The sequence below is a fragment of the Aythya ferina genome, assembly GCF_964211825.1.
Source record: "Aythya ferina genome assembly, chromosome: 2".
Taxonomy (NCBI): Eukaryota; Metazoa; Chordata; class Aves; order Anseriformes; family Anatidae; genus Aythya; species Aythya ferina.
Window position 1 is genome coordinate 18806048 of NC_140297.1, and position 20533 is coordinate 18826580.

The 20533-nt window shown below is 41.6% G+C and overlaps 1 protein-coding gene across 15 annotated transcripts in view; it reads right to left on the minus strand.

Annotated features, from left to right (window-relative positions):
- The window catches only part of KIAA1217, a 377584-nt gene that overhangs the window by 204131 nt on the left and 152920 nt on the right, over positions 1 to 20533 (minus strand). Inside the window, exon 1 of one of the 15 annotated variants that reach the window (XM_084510245.1) lies at positions 7883 to 8005. The exons of the other annotated variants lie outside the window; for them this stretch is intronic. The gene's annotated coding sequence lies outside the window, so the exon portion shown is untranslated. Of the gene's footprint in view, positions 1 to 7882; positions 8006 to 20533 lie in introns of those variants that run through there. 15 annotated transcript variants of the gene reach the window in all.

The window sequence follows — 20533 nt, forward strand, 5'->3', positions numbered from 1 at the left end:
GCAGACAGTGGGTTACTTGGTGTGTGAATCTGCATCCACACAAAAGGGAGGGGGACAGGAGAATTATCTTATCCACTGATGAGTACCTATGCTGCTTTTTCAAAGCTGCTTAAACTGGCCTGTTTCTTGCTGCAATATGAGACAAAAAGAAGGCATCAGATGTTTTGCCCCTGTAGTTCTTTGGAAATTTGCTTTTCATATTTCCTCAGGTTATCAGAGTGTCTAACCACCTCCCTGCCCTCACTTTCCCAGAAAACAAGAGAGAGCTTTTTTTTTTTTTTTTTTTTTTTTTAGTCAGGGGATTTTTCAAGGGCAAAGAATAATACACCTTTTATTAAGCAGCTATGCACAGTAAGAAACTTTTTACTAGCAATTTCTCAAGGAATGTTATGACTGGCTGACTTGAAAGTGGCCTATCCAGAATCTCATTAGATTTTCAAGTACTTTAGAAAGCAATTCTTACTGAATTATCAAACTTACGGGAAAGCAATGACAGTTTCATACCCACAATTATGTACTTCTGTGTTAACTGCAGAAGCATATCAGAGAAGTAAGGAGAGTCATGTGCCTCAAGCTACAGCAGTAACAGGGAACTGCTGGGATATGTTAGAGAAGATTCTTTATAAACATTTAATTTGTATGATTAAATATTATTTTCCAAAATGATGCACATGTGACAGGATACACAATTATGCATCTCAGTGAGTCTTGACCCAGAAAATTTAAGTGGTAAACAAACCACAAAAGCTTCATGGGTGTGGAGCACACATGGGTCATGACACTTTGCATAAGCAACCTCTGCATTCTGCTGCTTGGTCAAAGCAGCCAAGTCTGTCTTCCACTGGAGACTGCAAAGGCAGCTGCAGATAGGCAGAAGCACAGGTTGTTCTAGAGCTGTTTTACCCCACCTGCAATATGGACACTGCAAATAAGAGAAGATCAAGTGTGTGACTTCCCAGCTGATGGGACTTAGATACCACCTGAGAATCCCAGAGCTTCCTTCTTCAAAGGGAAGGTAGCCTGCCTCACCTCACCTGTCCTTAGTCATCAAAAGTACAGGCAGCTGTGGTAAGCCATTCACATAGTAAAGCACAGAGGTAAAATAGGCACTTGCTGCAGATTGTTCATCCTGCTCATTGTAGACACCTAGTTTAAAGGCAGCGTTGGCCTCCTGAGATGTTCCTCCATGGCTGTAAAGCAACACACATGCTGGACTAAATGCACTGATAAGAACATTGATTGTTCACTGGGCAGCTCTCCACAGGAAGCATAGGGGTCTCTTGAAAGCATCTGCACATATGGCTCTTTGGAAGGTATCACACTTCCCTAAGTAGTTCTACAAATAAAATAATATTCAGTTTTTATTTGGAAAAAAAAGCATGCACTGCCTATACACAGAAATCTTCTAATACTCATAATAACATTTCCACAACATTTTAGACAGGGGGTGATTCCCATGAAGACTGATTTCCTCAAGAGCCAAGCATATAGTTAATCCTAAATTTTAGGCTCACGTCCCTGATTCTCTGTATAAAGACTTTCCAATTTCTATTTTTGCCCAACACTCCGTCATTGCATTCCGCAGCCAGCAGACTAGACAATCAGCTTCTTAAACTCTTCTTTCTCAAAACAAAACAATCTAATGCAGCCCATATTCAGAGGAGACTCTCACCATCGTAAATGCACATTTACAAGGTTGAGGATGGTCTGTCTTTCCCCTACCCTACATTTCTGCTTGCGAACCCATACCAGATGGAGCTGTTGCATGACTCCTGGCCAGGCTTTGTAAAGCGAAGCATGAAGCCTGCTCCATAAGACTTTATGAGCAGTTGCTGTGGCTGTGCCAAAAGAGTTGCAGACAGCGCTTCCTCCTCCGCTGTGACCCCAACCCAAACAGACATTGGGCTCTGCTGCGAAGCATGGGGACCTCAAGTCCATGCACTGCATGGCACCAGGTAACAACTCCCCCTCTCATGCAAAAACACACGAGCACACTTTGACTGCCCGCTTAGCTCCTTCTCCTTTCCTCTCTTGGTTCATCACCATCAACATATTGTGCTGACAAAATATCTTCCATTGTCCTTCACAGCTCCCCACAGGAAAACAAATGGAGAAAAGCTATGGCTCTATGGAGAGGTGAAGGCATGGTTAAATGATCGAGATCTCACAGCTGATGGCAACAGGGCAGCTGGGGTGGCAAGGGGCAGAGGGTTTACAGCCGATGGTTGCTCACCATCAGCCTGGCTACCTAGGGAAGCAAGCACCCACCTCCTGCAGGCATTGAAGCTGCCGTCCCTTAGAGCACACAGCCCAGCAGAAGGAGAGAGAAGTCACTTCCCCTCTTGCTCCTTCTTTTTAAGGCTTGTCCCAGCTTTACACTTTGTGCTCATCAGATGACATGAATGGCTCGATGTCCTGCCAATGAAATACATGCAATTTTGGCAAAACTAAACAAACAGTTTCCTACCATGGAAAGTCCCAAAGCACTGAGCAAATAGGTTGATCTCCACCCACTGCCTGTTTCAAAACTTCCTTTGCAGCTTCAAATTACAGCCGTTTAATGAAAGTAGGGGGAAAGAGATGAACAGAGATGTAAAAGATCCATATTTGTTTGCTGTAGATTTTTTTTTCATATATATTTTAAACTCTAGATTCCCCTCATCCTCGGTGGCTCAAAGGAGCCCCTGAAGAAGCCTTGCCACCACCACCAGCACCCCAAAGCCTAGAGCCCCCTGAGGCTGCTGGCCGGGGCGCGGTGCGCTGCTGCCCTCTCCCGGACAGCCCCTAGCCAGAGGTTATATTCCAGGGGCACCCAATTTAGTGCTGTGGCTATCGAGGTCAGCCTGGTGCCAAAGGACAGTGGGAGAGAGGTGCTAAACGTGGACAGGCTGCTCCTACAGGGGTCTGTCTGGTAGTGTGTGTAATATCAGCTCTCCCATGGCAGAGGATACGTAACCAAATTGAAAACAGGCAGACAAACAAAACAGGAACGTTCCCGGCTGGAGTCTGCATCTGGATCCAAAACAAAGTCATCCTTCATGAACCTGAGTGTCCCACTGGAAATATGCTGGGAGAAGTGATTTCTTTGATGTGCTTACTCCTTGTACCGAAGCACTGCACCTGCTCTGAAGGGTCAGCGTGCTCAGGTTCCCTCTGACCCCGAGAGAAGTCTCTTAGAATTTAAAACTGGGGCTTGTGAAGCCTCATCTAACCTCAACTACTTGTTGCCTTAGCCCATGCAACAAAACCTATCACATGGGATTAAATGCATAAATCAAAGACACCATGGGGCTCAGCAGACAGGAAAGCTTCTACATGTCTCTAGAGAGTGTACATCTGTCCTTGCTGAGTACAGCACCTACTGGCCAGCTAGCTCCTGCTTCAGCCTCCTCTTCCCTAAGAGGTCACCCTGAGCAAAGTGCTTTGCAAAACAACGAGCTTGAAGTCCCATCGAAGGAGATTGCTACTAAGCAAGATCCTCATCTGCAAGAAAAGTTCAAAAATTTTACCAGACCATGATAAGGTCAGTTAGTTGTAGATGCTGTCTTTGAGAAACCTCAAACTGTGATCTTCTTAAACACAGAGGAGCAGACACTCTATACAGCAGGCAAGAAACAACTTAAAATTTCTGTTTTTTCTCTAACATGTCATTTCTTTTTGGGGTTAAGCCTCAGACAGTTGACTCTCACCACAGCCCCAAAACTGGCTAGGCTACAAGAGAATCTGCTGCAAACCAATATAATAAGACTGAATAACCACTTAATCTCTACTTAACGTCTCAAAATAGGTCTTAAGTGCAAAACGTTTTACTCAGTAAAAATGCATGATGCTTGTTTTTGTAGTTATGCTTATGGTGCATGCAGTCATGCACAGTTGTCATTTTTCACACTCACCACAATTCTGTCAACACGACCAGCTTACTTCTAAAGGAAAGTTCAAGTATTCGAACTGCTCTTTAGTTACTGGGGTTGATGGCTGACTGAAGATGGAAACAAAACAAAACATGAAGTCTAAAACCAAATACAAGCTGGAAAAAATTTGAACTCCTCGTATAAAATACCTGCAGATGGGACATTCTGCATTACTTCTTAATGTTACTGCATTTTCTTTACAGGGATGGGATTAGATGTAAACCTCAAGAATGTATTAGTATTGCCTAAGGAAAGAAATATACCCATAGAATTTTTATAGCTGATATGAAAAAAAGAGAAAGAAAAAAAGCTTCAACTTGGCAAAGTCTTTATATGTATTAGATAAAAGGCTTATAAAACAGATGCTCCTTCTTACAAGCAGCCAAGATCTTCTAATATCCCTACAACTTGTTAATCAACTAACATATGGTACCACTTTAGCAAAACACACCATTCTGATTTTGCATTTACATGGTCTGTTTCCTACAAAACTATTGTCAAGATTTGGCCAGTGTTATGTAACCTAGTAATTTTTATTCCTACATTTTAAATTAATCAATAAGTGCAGAAATAAAAAGAGAAACAGTTTCAATCCAAACAATAAGTGAAGCAGTCATTTTCACAGGGTGTCCAATGATGGATGGATTTCCCCTTACCATGCTGATACTCACCAGTCTATAAAAATTTCTATTTGCTGAAAAGTTACTACCTACAAATTCTGTTGAATATGACTTCAAGACCTTGAGGATCCAATACCTCCAGTTTTAGGGCAAAACTAAACTGTCAGGGCAAAATTTGATGCAGCTTGGTAACATCTGCACAAGGTGGTTCCCAGATAAGCATACCCAACTTTAAAAAACAAAACAAAAAAAAACAGCATTAGTAAACTTCTGTTTTACACACATACCAGGTGTTAGGGTTTCCTAAAAAGACACATTTATGTACAATATAATACTTCTAAATTTATACTAAGTAATAAATAAATAAATAAATCTGTCTTTTTCAATGGATCTTATGCACTTATTTAAATATCAACCCCTTATCGGCCTGGCCTAGTCTCTCAGTTTTCTGCTGACTTAATTTAGAAAGAGCAGCCAGGCATTGGGACGGGTTGCCCAGGGAGGTGGTGGAGTCACCGTCCCTGGGGGTATTCAAGGAAAGGCTGGATATAGTGCTAAGGGACATGGTTTAGTGGGTGACATTGGTGGTAGGGTGATGGTTAGACCAGATGATCTTGGAGGGCTTTTCCAACTTTAATTATTCTATGATTCTGTTAAACACTCAGTTGCTGGTCCTGAATAGTCTCTGCCACCCTCATGCCCATGCAGCGCAAGTCCACTCAAAATACCCGCACACCTTGCACAAACACACTGCCACCCAGCCTGGGTGCCAGGCAGGGATTTCTGCCTCTTTACCACCAAATATCAACAGGCCCAACCTGGCATTCCAAAGGCATTTTGCAGACCCTGCTTACAATTCACCCCCCATTTGCCCTGCTCCTGCAACAGTACATTAAACCCAGTGTTTCTGAACTACAGTCAGACAGGGGTTGGTTGCTGTGGCTCTTTCCCCAGCATATTTGGGCTCTGCAACCAGGGCTGGGGCAGGGCAGGGGTATAGGGAGTGCAAAGGTGTGGGGTGCCAGTTGCTTGGGCCTTTGCAGCAAGCGGCAGGAGTGCTGTGCTGTGACACCCTGCAGACAGGGTACATCCAAAGAGCTCCAGCCAGAGCATGGGGGGTGAAGTGAATCTCTTCCAGGATGTGGAAACTGTAAGCAAGAACAAAGAATTCTGGCAGAGAAAGTCTATAAAGCAGTAACACTTGTGGAGAAAGCTTAGGGAGGTGTTTATGTTTTATGTTTGCTGTTTAAGTTAAAGATAGGCAGTTTTGAATATATGTAATATATATGTATATTCTGCACCTTGAGACTGATAGGAGGGCTTGGGTTTGGGACATTTTTCCATGGTTTTAACATTAGACTCAGATGTAGCACAATTTAAAAAACACTTTTAAAGCACTGTCAGATGGAAGCGTGTTGGTGAGCACAGAAAGATGCTTTTCAGCACTTGGAACCACAAGCATTGCAGTTATATTTAAAAGAAGAGATAATTGTAAAATTTCTGAATACCCGAATATACTAAAAGCACCCAATACGTTTTGTGGGCAAATTACCAATTTTCCTACAGGTTTTCCAAAGGCAAGATAATAATGAAAGCGGAGAATGTGAACTCCTAAAATTTGTCAAAGACATAGATTAAAAATTGAAATCTGCACTTTCACTTGCAATAAAACACAAATACCTAAAGTTAAAACAAAATAAAGTGATGTGAAGAAAAGCGAAATTGATAAGTGTTGCAAGGTTTTGCCACCTATCAAAAAATTTTAAAATTCATATAGATAGACTGGAAAGCAACCTGATATTGTCAATTTATTCTTGATTAAACTTTGAAATATCCCACCTGCATGCACAAACATATAAAGTACCCTTTTATGTTTGATAGCATGCCTTTCCCTCTCTATATTGCTGACCATAAATTAAATTATAAACTTTATCAAGAGGCAAAACAATTTCATGTACAGTGTTTGGTATAATTGTCTGCTGAATTCTGGGATGGGTTTCAGAGTAGTGTGCATAATATAATAAATGATAATTTAATATGGATTGCAGAAATCCTATCTCAGTTAAATATTTATTTTTCATTAAAATGTAGTAATAATCTTCTTAAAAGGATTCATGAATGAAACTAACATCAACAGTTTCTCATTTTGGCATGCACATCTGACAGATACCTGTAAGAAATCCAAGGAAGGTGATAATGTCTATGGGAGATGAAGGTGAAAACAAGTCCCACCTGGCCAAGTCACAAAGAAGAACACGGGATGGGACGAGACATTCACCACAGGAACGTGTCTCTTCTTGAAGGGTAGCAAGTACATGACAGGGATAGTGTGTGAAGGTGGCACACCTGGGTATACAAGCAGCTTCAGGAGCACACTAACTTCATACCTGCAGCAACATTTTTGGCTTGAAAAGGCTTCCAGCTAATCCTTTGATAAATTATCTGCTGGAGAATGTTCTTCCATCTACAGTTTCGTCTTTCTTTTTTTTTTTTTTTTTGGGGGGGGGGAGTATTATTTTCTTTTGAGTGCTGCTGCACAAAACTTTAAGAAAGTCCCACATTTGCTTACAAAACCTAAGTTCTAGGGGCAGTAAAAAGAGAACAAATGTGAATATTCCACAGTTTAAGGCTTCTGGAGTGCAGAGCCTCTTTGGCATTTGTTCAACAGCTCCCACAGGGGGCCATAAACATACAGGGGCTTTTGTCTTGCCTCTTTGCACAGCTGCTGCCCACAACCTGCAGTGCCATCCGCCTCCAGCATCATTTTGCTTCTGGATTAAGCAGAAAAATAGGTACTACTTGAACACCCCTCTACTTTCGATTAAAGTGAGAGAGAAGTGTGTCTAGACAAACGTTTCCATTTTAATACATTCACCTAGTATATCTAGCTCTGCCTTGGGGGAGGTATAGATCGCCCTGCTATTCATACTTAAACATGGCTCTTGCTTCAAATTGTTGAATGAAGTACACTAAAGCAGCCTAAAACGTCTGAAAAGATATGAACATTTCAGATACATAAATGGGCAAAATTATCTGTCTCTCTTACTCCAAGTTCCGGGATCCTGGATTATGAAATGTACTGCTAATATCACAGAGAGGTACCTCAGCAGCTTAGGCAGATGTTTTGTGATACAAACTGAAGCTCGTCTGCTAGAGTTTTCTTTTCTAAAAGAACATTTCACCCTTCCTGTATCACCAAATTAGTATCTGAGCTCAAAGCTATACACAGTAGCCACGGTTCTCCCACCCCACGTCAAAGAAGATAAAATGTGCTATGTTTGCAATACAATGAAATTTCCAGTTAATAACAAAATGAAATCAAAGATAAAATATATATTTTTTTTAACTTACTGAACTATCATCCTCCTCCAGCAAAGCGCTCTGCACCAGCTATTAGCAACAAGAAGGGAATTTCCTCCTCCTCAGACTATTCTTGAAATAGATTGCAGTAAGTCTTCCTTTCCAGCCTCAGCCTTCAATCGCAAAAGGAAGCCACTCTCAATCTACAGGCAGGAACAACCTCACCAACTTTAAAAAACAAAACAAAAAAAAAACCTCCCAAAATTCAGGCCACCACTTTATTAAAGGTCAACATCAACACAGACATTTAAGAAAGATCTCTATGAGTTGTTTTAGAAGACTTCCTACTGCAGAAACCTAAATCATAGCATAATGCTTACTTGCCAGTCCTTTCAAGTCCGGAAGACTCTTTGTTAAGATCACTTATAATAAGGAAACAAGTTTTCACTCCCTCTGTATGTGTAATCCTGTAAATAAATGAGCAACAGTTTGCGGAGGGCAAGAGTGGACACATTGCCTTTGCCATGAATGCTGAATGAAAATCTGCAGAGCAGCCCCAAGTGCCCTGGCGAGGTCTGGGGATTCACCCCGTGTGATAGGGTCAGCAGTCAGAAAACAAACAACAACAAGGCCCAGGCGGTCACAGCATCCTGACTTAACTCGACTCCAAGCAGTTAGCATTAATAGGCAAGGAAAGGGCAAAATGTTTACCGAGTGGCTGTATGAATGTGCACAGCGTGGAACAATCTCGTTTCTAAGAACTCAATTAAATGGGAGCCAAATCAATAGTTATACCATATGCTAGACTGAGATCAGCACTGTCTACAGCAGTGATGAAAGGTAGATATTAGCCCACTTGTCAGACTGCTGCGTTCAGTAACTGAGAAAATAGGGAGGTTCATGTTTGTTAGTTTGTTTGTTTAAAAAAAGATATGCTATTATCTGTCTCCTCTTCATTCCCTTAGCCTGGACCAGATCCCTTTCTCTTGTAAAGGATGAGGGTTTTGCTCAACAGCTCGCAAGGCTGTCTCTTAGAGATCCCTCTGTATCAGGATTTTGGCAAAGATAGACTGATCCTGCAGCCCCACTGAAGCAACCTCATCATCACTTAAACTCTTAAGAAGGGTGGAAGGCCAGAATTGTCCCTGCATAGTCCATGCCTTTGCCCTGGGATTTTGATAATGAAGTTTTAATTCTCTGCTGTGCTATGATCACTTAAGCCTCCTTAAGTGATCATAGACAAAGACTCTTCTGTGGAGACTGCATTGAAAAAAATCTCTGCATGACTTCCAGTAGCACTGTACGGACAATCACAGGCATCCTCAATGTCTCATGCCACTCTTGAATTTACCAAGCCTTTACTTTTACCTTTTTCTCAGATTACTATAGATTTGAGAAACAGAGAAACCATGATCTAGGTTTTTATGTATTTATAGATGAGGCAGAAGAATTGCAAGAGTGCAAAAAAGAATTGCAAATTCATCACCTTCCATGGAAACTGAGAGAAAAAGGAAGTCCTTCCTGAGGACCTATTTTGCTCCACCATGATCAGGATCAGGAAGACAGAAGTGCTTTGGACATCTTTATGGAGGCTTTACTCACCATATCAGCAGCCCAGGCTTCTCATTCAGGCACTGAAGTTAGATGACCAAAAGTTGTCCTTGAGAATAGCAGGCTGAACTGGAATTCATCCCTGACTCAGAGTCACAGTGTAACAGAATGGCTTTTTACAATACAGAAATGCAGATTATGGGCAGATGCTCCATCAGTGCGAAAACAGTGATCACAAACCGAAAACAGAAACTTGGAAAAACAAAGCATGCAGGAAATCCAGAAAGAACAGCATTGGAGTTAATATGTCAAAGGAAAGAGCTGAACTCAAAAGATACTCTCTGTTGGGAAAAGTATGGAGAAATACAGGGAAAATATTTCCACAAGTTATCTGGCAAAGAAATCCTCCATTAAGAAGCAGGGAAATAAAGCTGAGTGTGCTTCTGGGAGAAGCACAAAGAGAGCAGAAAAGGCTTGACAGCACATGGCTACCTGCCATCTGATTAGCAGCGAGTGCTCCTACCACATAGGCAGAAGGTATGAAAATGCACCAATATACCCAAGTCCTGTCCTGGGAAGGCACATAACTACACTTCCATTAACACTGGCAGTGCTTGCAGCTCCCAAAACGTCAATAAAAATGGTTACAGATCTATTTGGTTGATGATGATTTTTATTTCATACAAGAAAAAGGAGTGCCGTCTTGGACTAATTAGATTTCCATACCAAAATCCAGGTTCATCTAAATACCAGACTAAATGCTAACAGATGCTATCTTGATTTCATACTTAAAATCCGGCACAGCAGATCCCAAAACAGGGTCCCAAGCTCTGCAGGGCCTGTCGCAGGTTACTCAGGGCATTGCCAAACTGAAATCTCATTTTACAATGTCCAGAAAGCATCCTTGAGGAGGTCAAGAGAGTGCAGTTATCCTCACTATACCCACAGACCGCTTCTGCTTGGAAGAGAGGAGGAAGGAAGGTTGCAGCAGGGATCCTGCTCCGGTGTCCTTCATCCTCAGCCTACTATTAAAAAGGACAGAAATTTCTGGTAGAGGGAAAAAAGCCTGCCCAGGGCCAGGTGGGGAAAGGGAACTGGCAGTAGCTGGGTCCTCTGTAGAAGAAACATGCAGGTATGATTGGGAAGACTTGTTTCAATGATTCAGCTAAAGCTTTTACCTTGGATACACCATTCTTAAAACTAATGTTTATATTTCTGTTTTTGACAATACTTAAAACACTGAGACCAAAGTATTTTTACAGATTTAATTCTGTCTTCTAGATGACCTGAGCCAGATCCAAGACTTGCCTAACAGTTAGAGGAGGGAAGAGGCTTTCCCATATCTCTCAGCTGTCCAAACCTTCCTTCCTCATGCTTCCCCACCTTTTGGACCTCTGCCACCTGCTGTCCTTGCCATGGTGGCCCAGCTTCAGCAAGGCCAGCAGGAGTTACCCCCTCCCCATTAACCTGCAACCCCAGCACCATCCTGGCAAGGGAAGCTGTGGACAAAAATCTCAGTCAAAAGAGAGTCCAGTGGCAAAGATATGTGTGCTGCTAGTTCTGTGGGGACAGCACAGGACCCAGAGCTTCTCTGGCACAGGGGCAGATTAAGACCACAGGACATGAAGCAGGTACTCAGATAGTTCCCTTGGGTTTAAGCCATTTAAAATGAAGTATGAGCACTATCACCTGTCTCTGCTCCCACTGCCTGGACTAAAGTGTTAGGCACCATGGAGAGGCTGGTAGTAAATCTGATCCTGAAGATACAGCAATTACTTAGAGCTGGAGACTTGGCACGGCAGCAACTGCCAAATGGCAGTAACAACATTCACTTGTTGAAGACAACAACAACAAAAAGAGCACCCTTGTAAACCTACAAGACTATTAGGGGGATATTTGTATAATATTACAATTATTTTACCACGTTAATATACCTTCTTAAAAATAAGGAACATTTGTCTGACACAAGGATGAAGCTCAGATCCAAGAACACAAACCACAGATACAGAAATCTTTACTGAAGCTTCAGGAAATTACAGACAAAACACCTGAATTAGAATAGAAAGGCAGAATGGGCACAAAAGTGGATTACCTTTAAAGGATATAAAAGTGAAAGAGATGTGACCCCTGAATTTGTAATAGGAACTGGGGGAAAATATTTGTGCACAGAACTGCACAGTCCTGAAGAGGGAGGATAGACAAGAGAAAAAATGTCTAATTGTAAATAAAATTGATAACCCCAGATATGCCAGGTCTGAGATGGACTAGAATTGGGACTCCTATTATAAATTCAAATACTGTCTCTGAAGAGGTGCCTCCCCGTGTGAGGCACTCACAGCAAGTGGGGTTGAAAAGCCTAACACAATGGTTAGGCTGAATGCACAGGACACCTGAACCATCCTACCCAGCCAGCAGCAAAAGCAAATCTGTGTTGATTTATTATTACTACTACACAGAAGGTTGCAGTACTGTTATACAAAAAAAAAAAAAAAAAAAAAAGTGTGGCAAATATTTAGTGCTCAGAGTCATTAATTTACCTCATGTGTGCACTAAAATACAATTGGAAAACGCATGGCTCCATTTATGCTGTTACTACAAAACTGACAGAAAAAGAGTTCTCTAAACAGAAATATATTATCAGAGGTTGGAAGCAGATCTCAGAGAAAGAAACTCAAGTCTTCAAGGGAGCAAAAGCCTACTAGTGAGAAGTGAAGGAAGAAGCAGTCACAAACATCTAAAAATAGCAAATCCAGTAGGAAGTTCCCCTACAGAGATTTAATCTACTATTGTACTCAGATCCTGGCGTTACGAGTTAAAATCTACAAGAAGCTATCATCTTTAATACATCATCTCCTTCCTTCTGTTCTTTAAAGCAAAGAAGCTGATTAAACATCCTGCCACACTCCGGTAACCTTAACAGTACATTTCTTCATTTCTCACTATAAAAGGTCAGTCACATGTTAAATTGCTCTTCTTTGTGTGAATTTACACTAAGCACAAGCCTAAGTCAATAAGGGTTTTACTTCTGGTATTTCCAACAAACCAAGCACTAAAAAAGTAGTAGATTTCAAAGACATTAAAAAAAATCTCACTCTTTTAAAAAGTTTGATTTTTACCCTTCCTTATTTTAAAAAGTTTGATTTTTACCCTTCCTTAGTGAGGGATTAACTAGTTTTCTACATTTCACTATGACATGAATCTCTCTCAAAGTATTATAGAATCATAGAATATCCTGAGTTGGAAGGGACCCTTAAGGAACATCAAGTCCAACTCTTGACACTGCACAGGTCTACCCAAAAGTTCAGACCACGTGACTAAGTGCACAGTCCAATCTCTTCTTAAATTCAGACAGGCTCGGTGCAGTGACCACTTCCCTGGGGAGCCTGTTCCAGTGTGCAACCACCCTCTCTGTGAAGAACCCCCTCCTGATGTCAAGCCTAAATTTCCCCTGCCTCAGCTTAACCCCGTTCCCGCGGGTCCTGTCACTGGCGTTAATGGAGAAAAGGTCTCCTGCCTCTCGACACCCCCTTACGAGGAAGTTGTAGACTGTGATGAGGTCTCCCCTCAGCCTCCTCTTCTCCAGGCTGAACAGGCCCAGTGACCTCAGCCGTTCTTCGTACGTCTTCCCCTCAAGGCCTTTCACCATCTTCGTAGCCCTCCTCTGGACACTTTCCAACAGTTTCATGTCCTTTTTATACTGTGGTGCCCAGAACTGCACACAGTACTCGAGGTGAGGCCGCACCAGCGCAGAGTAGAGCGGGACAATCACCTCCCTTGACCTACTAGCGATGCCGTGCTTGATGCACCCCAGGACACGGTTGGCCCTCCTGGCTGCCAGGGCACACTGCTGGCTCATATTCAACTTGCTGTCTACCATGACCCCCAGATCCCTCTCTTCTAGGCTGCTCTCCAGCGTCTCATCGCCCAAAAAGTGGAAAAAGTAGAAAAGTGAACCCTGTTATCTTCATTTTGCAAAGCAGGTGTAGTGCTTTATAGTGGGAGGCCAAGGCATGGTCCCAAACAACACTTCTCAAGTCTTCCATCTCATCTTAATGAAAATAAAAAGCAGACAAGGGACTTCTTCAGATAGTTACAACATCATATGTAGTAAAAAATGCTAGGATAGGGCAAAGATATTCCCAAACATTTCCCTACACAGAGGGACAGGCTGGCCATAACCATTTCCACCTTTCCAATACAGGAGATGTTTCACATGGTAGAGGCTAATTGCACAGCGGGAATACTAAATTTTTGGCTAAGGCAAAGGATGATGGACCAAACAACTTTCCAATATTCACAATAAATATGAAAACCAAGCTGGTTTCTGAGAGGGAAACTGGCTAATCTGGGTGCAATTCCCCACTGCTGCTGTCTGGGAGAACAAAGGGGAGCACCCAGTCCCAGGACTGCAACGCGTGCTGCATTGCTGCAGCTCCAGAGGTCTTATACAGATGAAAGCTGTGACACATTGTGCAATACTACCCGAGTCACTGAATACAGCCTGCAGTGGGGCAATGTGTAGTGGGCATCCATGCTCTGAGCTAAGTTTCATGGAATTTGTCAAATTATGACAAAAGTCAGGACTGACCCTTGCAGCAGTTCCTGTGGTTTTATACACTTCAGTGACCTGGATGAGCAAGTGGATGGAACCCACGCCACACCAGAGTACGTTGGCTGTACTTTCTTACCTGCACTTAATGTTCATCCTAAACCTTTCAGCCCCCCTCTCCTTCCCTTCTCATTAGGCTTTAAAGCAGTACTAGGCACCGTGCATTGGTGCAGTTAGCTTTTCCCCTTGGTATATGTGACAGTAAGAAAAGGACAGGCAATTATTTACAGCTATCCACAGCTAATAGTGCACGCAGAACTCCTGATTACAGAGGAAGCATAAACCCCAGCCTCCCAGGATAAAAAGGCAATATATCACAATCTGAATACACAATGCACTTATCACTCTTGGTATTTGCATTTACTAACCTTTGAATCTAATAATACAGCATTAATATTCTATTAATACAGAGGTTATACAGATTTTCCTTTCTTTGCTTTAACATACAAAGAGAAGAAAACAATTCTGTGTTGTGAAACTTGTGAAACAACTGGGAAAGTTACTGCTGGAGCATCAAATCCCCTATTATTTCTCAAAAAAAACAAAACAAAACAAAACAAAACACCACAAACAAACAAACAAACAAAAAAACACGAAAAAAACAACCACACACACACAAAACAGAATTCCTCAAGTACTGCACAAGAGGCAACAGAGCAGGCTGTTTCATAGTTTCAAGAAATTATTAGTTCATGAATGTGAATGTAAATTCATGAGCGGACATGAAGGGTTACTGTCAGTGCAAGGAGACATGCTTTCTTCCTTCAGTCACTCACTCCCAGTCCCTGTCCTTGCAAACCCCTCTGCAGCCACACGTTGAACTGTGGCAGGTAAGGGAACCAATCTCTCCTAAAACTAACTTCTATTTTTTTTTTTTTTTAATTATTATTAAAACAAAACCAAATCCTAATCTGTTTCTTATTCTGCGTGGGTGGTTTCACTGGAAAATATAACTAACATCAAGACTGTATTAGAAAGAAGGAAACGAGTGATTTCAAATTGGGTTAAATTCTGAAACAGCGAATTAGTGAAAATATTATTCCATACACCTTATTGGAAAGCTAACTGTAATTTTCTCCAGCAATTCCAGTAGCAATATGAATCTCTTTTTATGCTTTTAAGTTAATTTAAATTTTCTTTGATAGGGCCCCTGTTGGGTACACTTAAGAGTGCTGAAAGTAAGGCACAGCAGATAATTACTTTGCTCCACTTGGCAGATGTAGCCTACAGGTATACTGGTCCCACTACATCCAATCTCATTTAGTCTCAAAGTGAAGTGGTCCCGAACCTGTTCAAGTCCGAGTTGGACCTTTTGCTATCCACAAAAAATGTAACCTCTTCTGGTGCACCATATGGCAGCAATCCTGTCTCAGCAACACTGTACAACAGTTCTTCTGCAGAAGAGGAATGGAGAGCAAGTTCTCTGCTTGAAACTGAAGAGAGATTAATCCCACAAAAGTTTACAACACATCATTAAACAAACCGGAGGCCAGGCAGGATATCAACGCTCAACTGCTATGGGAACTTTAATGGGGAAGGGTCAGGGATTCGATCTGATGCCCAAGCAAAGTGCCAGTTATAGTCTGCACAATGCTGTCAGACAGACAACGCCATTTTGCTGAAAAACTATTAATTTGATGTTATGAAAGCAAAATATTCTGCTATGAGGCTCCATTATACTTGGAGCCTTTGACCCTGGTTTATCCTGGAGTTCAAGCCCTGATAATCTCTGCGCTTGAAGCTCATCTTGGTGGATAATGGAAAATTCTGCTCCATTTCCTTTGGGACTTCATGCTCATTAGTCACAGCATACCAATTAAAAGCTTTGTTAGAAAACCAGAGGAATGTGACACAGCACATGTACAAACCAGGAAGCCTCATTCACACAGAGCATGGATGAATGGCTCTGTATGGAGAGCCAGGCATCGCATTAGCAGGTCGTGTGCATCAGCGTGCAAGATCAACAAAAGACGTGCAAGAATTTTTAAGTCAGCACTCTCAATAAGCAATGGATTTTAATTTTGAATGATGAGAGTTACAGTATTTCCCAAATGCCTACGCCTTCCTTCTGACCAAAGGTAATGTAAATTTTTGTTTTAAGTTGTATTTTCTTACTTGCATTACCACTTTGGTGACCATCTGGTAGGAAATTTCTAAACATAACACCAGCTATAACCAAATTCTTCTCTTAACTATCAGAGGTGAAGTTGGGGTTAGTGCCGTGGCAAGCTACTTATGAATTAGAATAACAACTATTTTCAAAAGGGATTATTGCCACTGTGAGCAACTGTCAAGTATCTGTAGCAGCAATTCTTAATTAAGGAAAGAAAAGGGCTCAGACTCAGCGTCTGTGCTCTGATCATGCAGCTAATAACTGACTCCACCTCACTCAAAACAAAAGTGGGATTTAACACGCAGATTTGTTTTTGCAACCGTTTATGCCATGGATATAAGTTAAATGATTTAATATGGAACTTGAAAAATAATGGTTGGCCATAGCTACAAAAAAAAATCAGTTTGTTACTTTTTGTTATTTTTTTTGCAGCATTTTCCCCACAGCAAACGAGCATCTCAGGAGGTTTTAGGGTTAACAACTCACACTGATGGCATGCTATAAACCTCACAGAAGCAATAGCTCTTCCTTTCAACTTATATTTTTATTTTTACCATTCAAATGCAGCACAGGGGTGATATTTAGCATATTTCTTATATTATAGACAGAATACTTTGTAAAATATTCCATCTGTGACAGAGATGATCACATTATGAAAACTGCAGCATGAACGATGCGTCACAGAGGAGAAGGTATTCTTGAAGGATAAGAGCATCTTATAAACTCTCAGAAGGGCCTTCAGGGAGAGATCTGGGACACGCTGGAGCAGAGTCCTTGTTGAAGACAGTGAACACAGGCCTTGTGCTTTTTGCCTCTGCCCCTTTGTATCCCCTTGTACCCCACCAGAGCCCACAGCTGCCTCTGTTCAGCACCTTCCCTTTCCAACCACTTCTGTCATTGCACAGACAACTGGCACAAGGAACGCACCCAGTGAAAAATTAACCTATTAACAACTAACTAACTAACTGGTGACCAGCTCTCAGTTGGACCTTACTAATGTCAAGCTATACAATAACTGCCCTCCATGTAATGAGCTCCAGTGACATCCACACACCAGGCTCCTATTTGCATCAGTGCATCCCTACATCCTTTCCCCTCAATGGCAGCAACCCGCCTGGCTGAGATGTGAGGTGAGGTGGCTGTCATGTCTGCAGGACCTCCATGGCCCCTGCTCCACCACAGCAATCAGGGCCCTGGAGCAGGATGTGGCCAGCCCCTGTCCTGTCTCACACAGCACCAGGAGGCAGCTGGGAGAGACAAGGGGAGAAGAGGTCCTGTCTTTCTGAACCTGAGCATGTCCAAAAACACGTCCTCGACCCCGACAGTGACGCAAGTGTTGCCTTTCATTGCTTTATCACACACAGGACTGGCACCTGGGAGTTCCCTGACAACTCGCATAGATGATGATGCTGCCTCCCTCTCCAGGCATCAGAGGAGCAGTGCCAAGTAAAGCCAATGAAGTTTCAAAGGAAAACTAAGGAAGCTAAAATTAGTTGACAGATCAGGTCCTTCTGCCCTCCAACCTTTCCTAGACACCTCAGCCAAGACATTCTCTAAGATAGGCTGTATTTTCCTAACATTCAGGTCTGATGTGAAGCTGCTCTGCCTACAGTGCACTTGGTAAAGGTAGAAAGGCACCATGAAAAAAATCAAGTGACAAATATCAAGCTTCTTTATATGAACTCAAAGAACAGGATTAGAGTTTCTCAGAACTCTTTTTTTTAATTATTATTATTATTTATTTTTATTTTTAATTTTCCCTACCAGTTTTCACAGCACTTATTACAAATCCACTTCCTGGTTGGGAGATGTGAGGAGAAGGCGGAGTAGAAGCTCTTGAAAATATTCTGTGGTATCTTGAACCCAGAGACCTAAGAAGTCCTTCAGATAACACCCAAGGTTTCCTAACACCTCCTTACCCCATCCCCATTGAAATCCAAAATAAATTTTGGACTCTGTTTGCTTCTTGGATATCCATCATTTAAGTTGCAGGAAGGTAATATTTCTACAATTTTTAATTTTGTAACTCCAATGTCTAGATTTTTTTTCTTTTTCCTGAAGTCAGAGGTTTTAACCTACTTTTACGATTCCAAAAGCTGGAACACCAAGAAAATCAAAAGCTGGAAAAAGACACGAGATTTTTTTTTTCCATCAACACCAAAAGACAGCTTACTTAAAACAATGCATCTATGGGCTCACATTCATAATAAAATAAATTAATGAGAATGTAATAAAAATGTGAGTGCTCTTCTACTTTAAAAGTCGTAATCATCGTGTATTAAACAGCTGACTTAATTTTCCTTGCCCAAATGCCTTTTATTTTGGATCAGTTTGATGGCTCCTAACACCAGTACTAATGTTAAGTAGTTCAGGAAGGCAATTTGCTGTTAATGTTCGCCAGGGCAGGTCACCCACAGTCTCTCTCTAAAGCAAAGTATCTGCTCTTTTATTACTCTAATTTTTCATGTTGCCTTTCTACTTTATGTTTGATGAATACTGCTGAAAGTAAAATTTAGACCATTATCTTGGGACAGCTATAGTCTCATTCAGTGACACATGAAACATATTTTCACTTTAAATGGAATTTTGTTGTAGAGAAAAAATAATTCAAAAACAACTGATATGTGCCTATCCCTCTAATCACATACTTTTAAAAAAAGTGGAAAAAAAATGCTCATGAATGAAAGGAACAGAACTTCAGGACAAAACACTGGGATTTAGATAATTGCTTACAGACCAGCCCCCCTATTCAACCCCCCAAAAAGCTACTAAAAAAAAAAAAAAAAAAAAAAAAAAAAAAGAATGTATATGGACATGGTAAACTAGTTACTTATCCATTTTCATCATCAAAAAGGTGAAAATAAGTTTCAGTATATAAAACACATGTAAAATAATGAATTAGCAAAATAACCCATTCTTGTGAAGGGAAACTGCTTCACATCTTATTTACAGCAGCAGAAGTCCAAAGACAAAAGTACTCAGTTGCAATTTTCTTGTTAAAATAATCCAGAGCTTCCAGTTAGTAAATAAATATAAAACAACTGAGAGTTTTTTTTTTGTTTGTTTGTTTTCTTTTTCCTATAGGGAAACCCTTCAGGAGGTTCTGAAACCTTTTAAACTTCATAATATATGAAGAAAAAAAAATCCCTCAGCTTTTACTAAAAATGTATATATGTCCAATGGCTAAAAATCTAACCCATCAGAGAGCCACCTTGAACATGTCACAGAATCATCTAGGTTGGAAGGAACCTCCAAGATCACCTAGTCCAACCTCTGACCTAACACTAACAAGTCCTCCACTAAACAATATCACTAAGCTCTAAATCTAAATATCTTTTAAAGACCTCCAGGGATGGTGACTGAACCACTTCCCTGGGCAGCCCATTCCAATGCCCAACAACCCTTTCATTAAAAAGTTCTTCCTAATATGCAACCTAAACCTCCCCTGGTGCAACGTTAGCCCATTCCCCCTCATCCTATTATCAGGATAAGGGGGAATAGACCAACCCCACTTTGCTACAGCCTGCTTTAAGGTACCTGTAGAGTGCAATAAGGTCACCCCTGAGCCTCCTCTTCTCCAGGCTGAACAATCCCAGCTCCCTCAGCTGCTCCTCATCCCTTGTACTCCCAATGACACTTGTCCTCACCTTGCTCATGTTGTGTTACGTGTTACAGCAACGTGAGGACATTTGAAGTGAAGTGAGACAGGCTCTGAAGTTGTGTGTGTGTCAAAGGAAAACACATGGAGGATTTCCTGCTGCTGCCTCCCCAAGGAGGCACAAATTCATGGGGGTGAGGAATTTCCTTATCAGGGATATCCGTTCGCAGGCACCCAGCGCAGGAGCCATGTGAGGAAGGGATGCGCTCCCATTGCTTTTCTGCACACACCCTGCAGTGATATGCCCATCCCTAAGCAGTGTTCATCTCCCTCCTAATATTTTTCAGTTCTTTGCTTTCCTAATCACGTTTCAGTTTAGAGAAATATATACACGTATGTACTGCACCTAGAGTCTGTACTTAACTGTCTGTTCCTCTTCTTTCCTGCCCACAGACCTCCATCCTTCTCCTCTATCCTTATCTGAGATAGGCAGCTTCAGGTTACACATGCATTACCTTGCAAAAGCATGGTCTGGAAAATTAATTCTTGAAAGGATTAATGTTTTGTTTGCTTGTTTGTTATTCCCCTCCTATTGCAAATATGTTTCTGCTTCTGGAGACTACATGTGTCACTTTATACACAGGAGGGGCCCTGGCATATGGGAGCTTTTAACTTCCATGCAGAATGAAAGGTGCCCGCAGCCCAGAGCAGGAATAATTCTAATCACAAATGTAACACATTCAGTCATGTTGATACAGCTGAACCCTCAGAAAGTACACAAAACAATTCTTCTTTAAAATAAAAATAATAATAATAAAGGCTTCTGCAGGC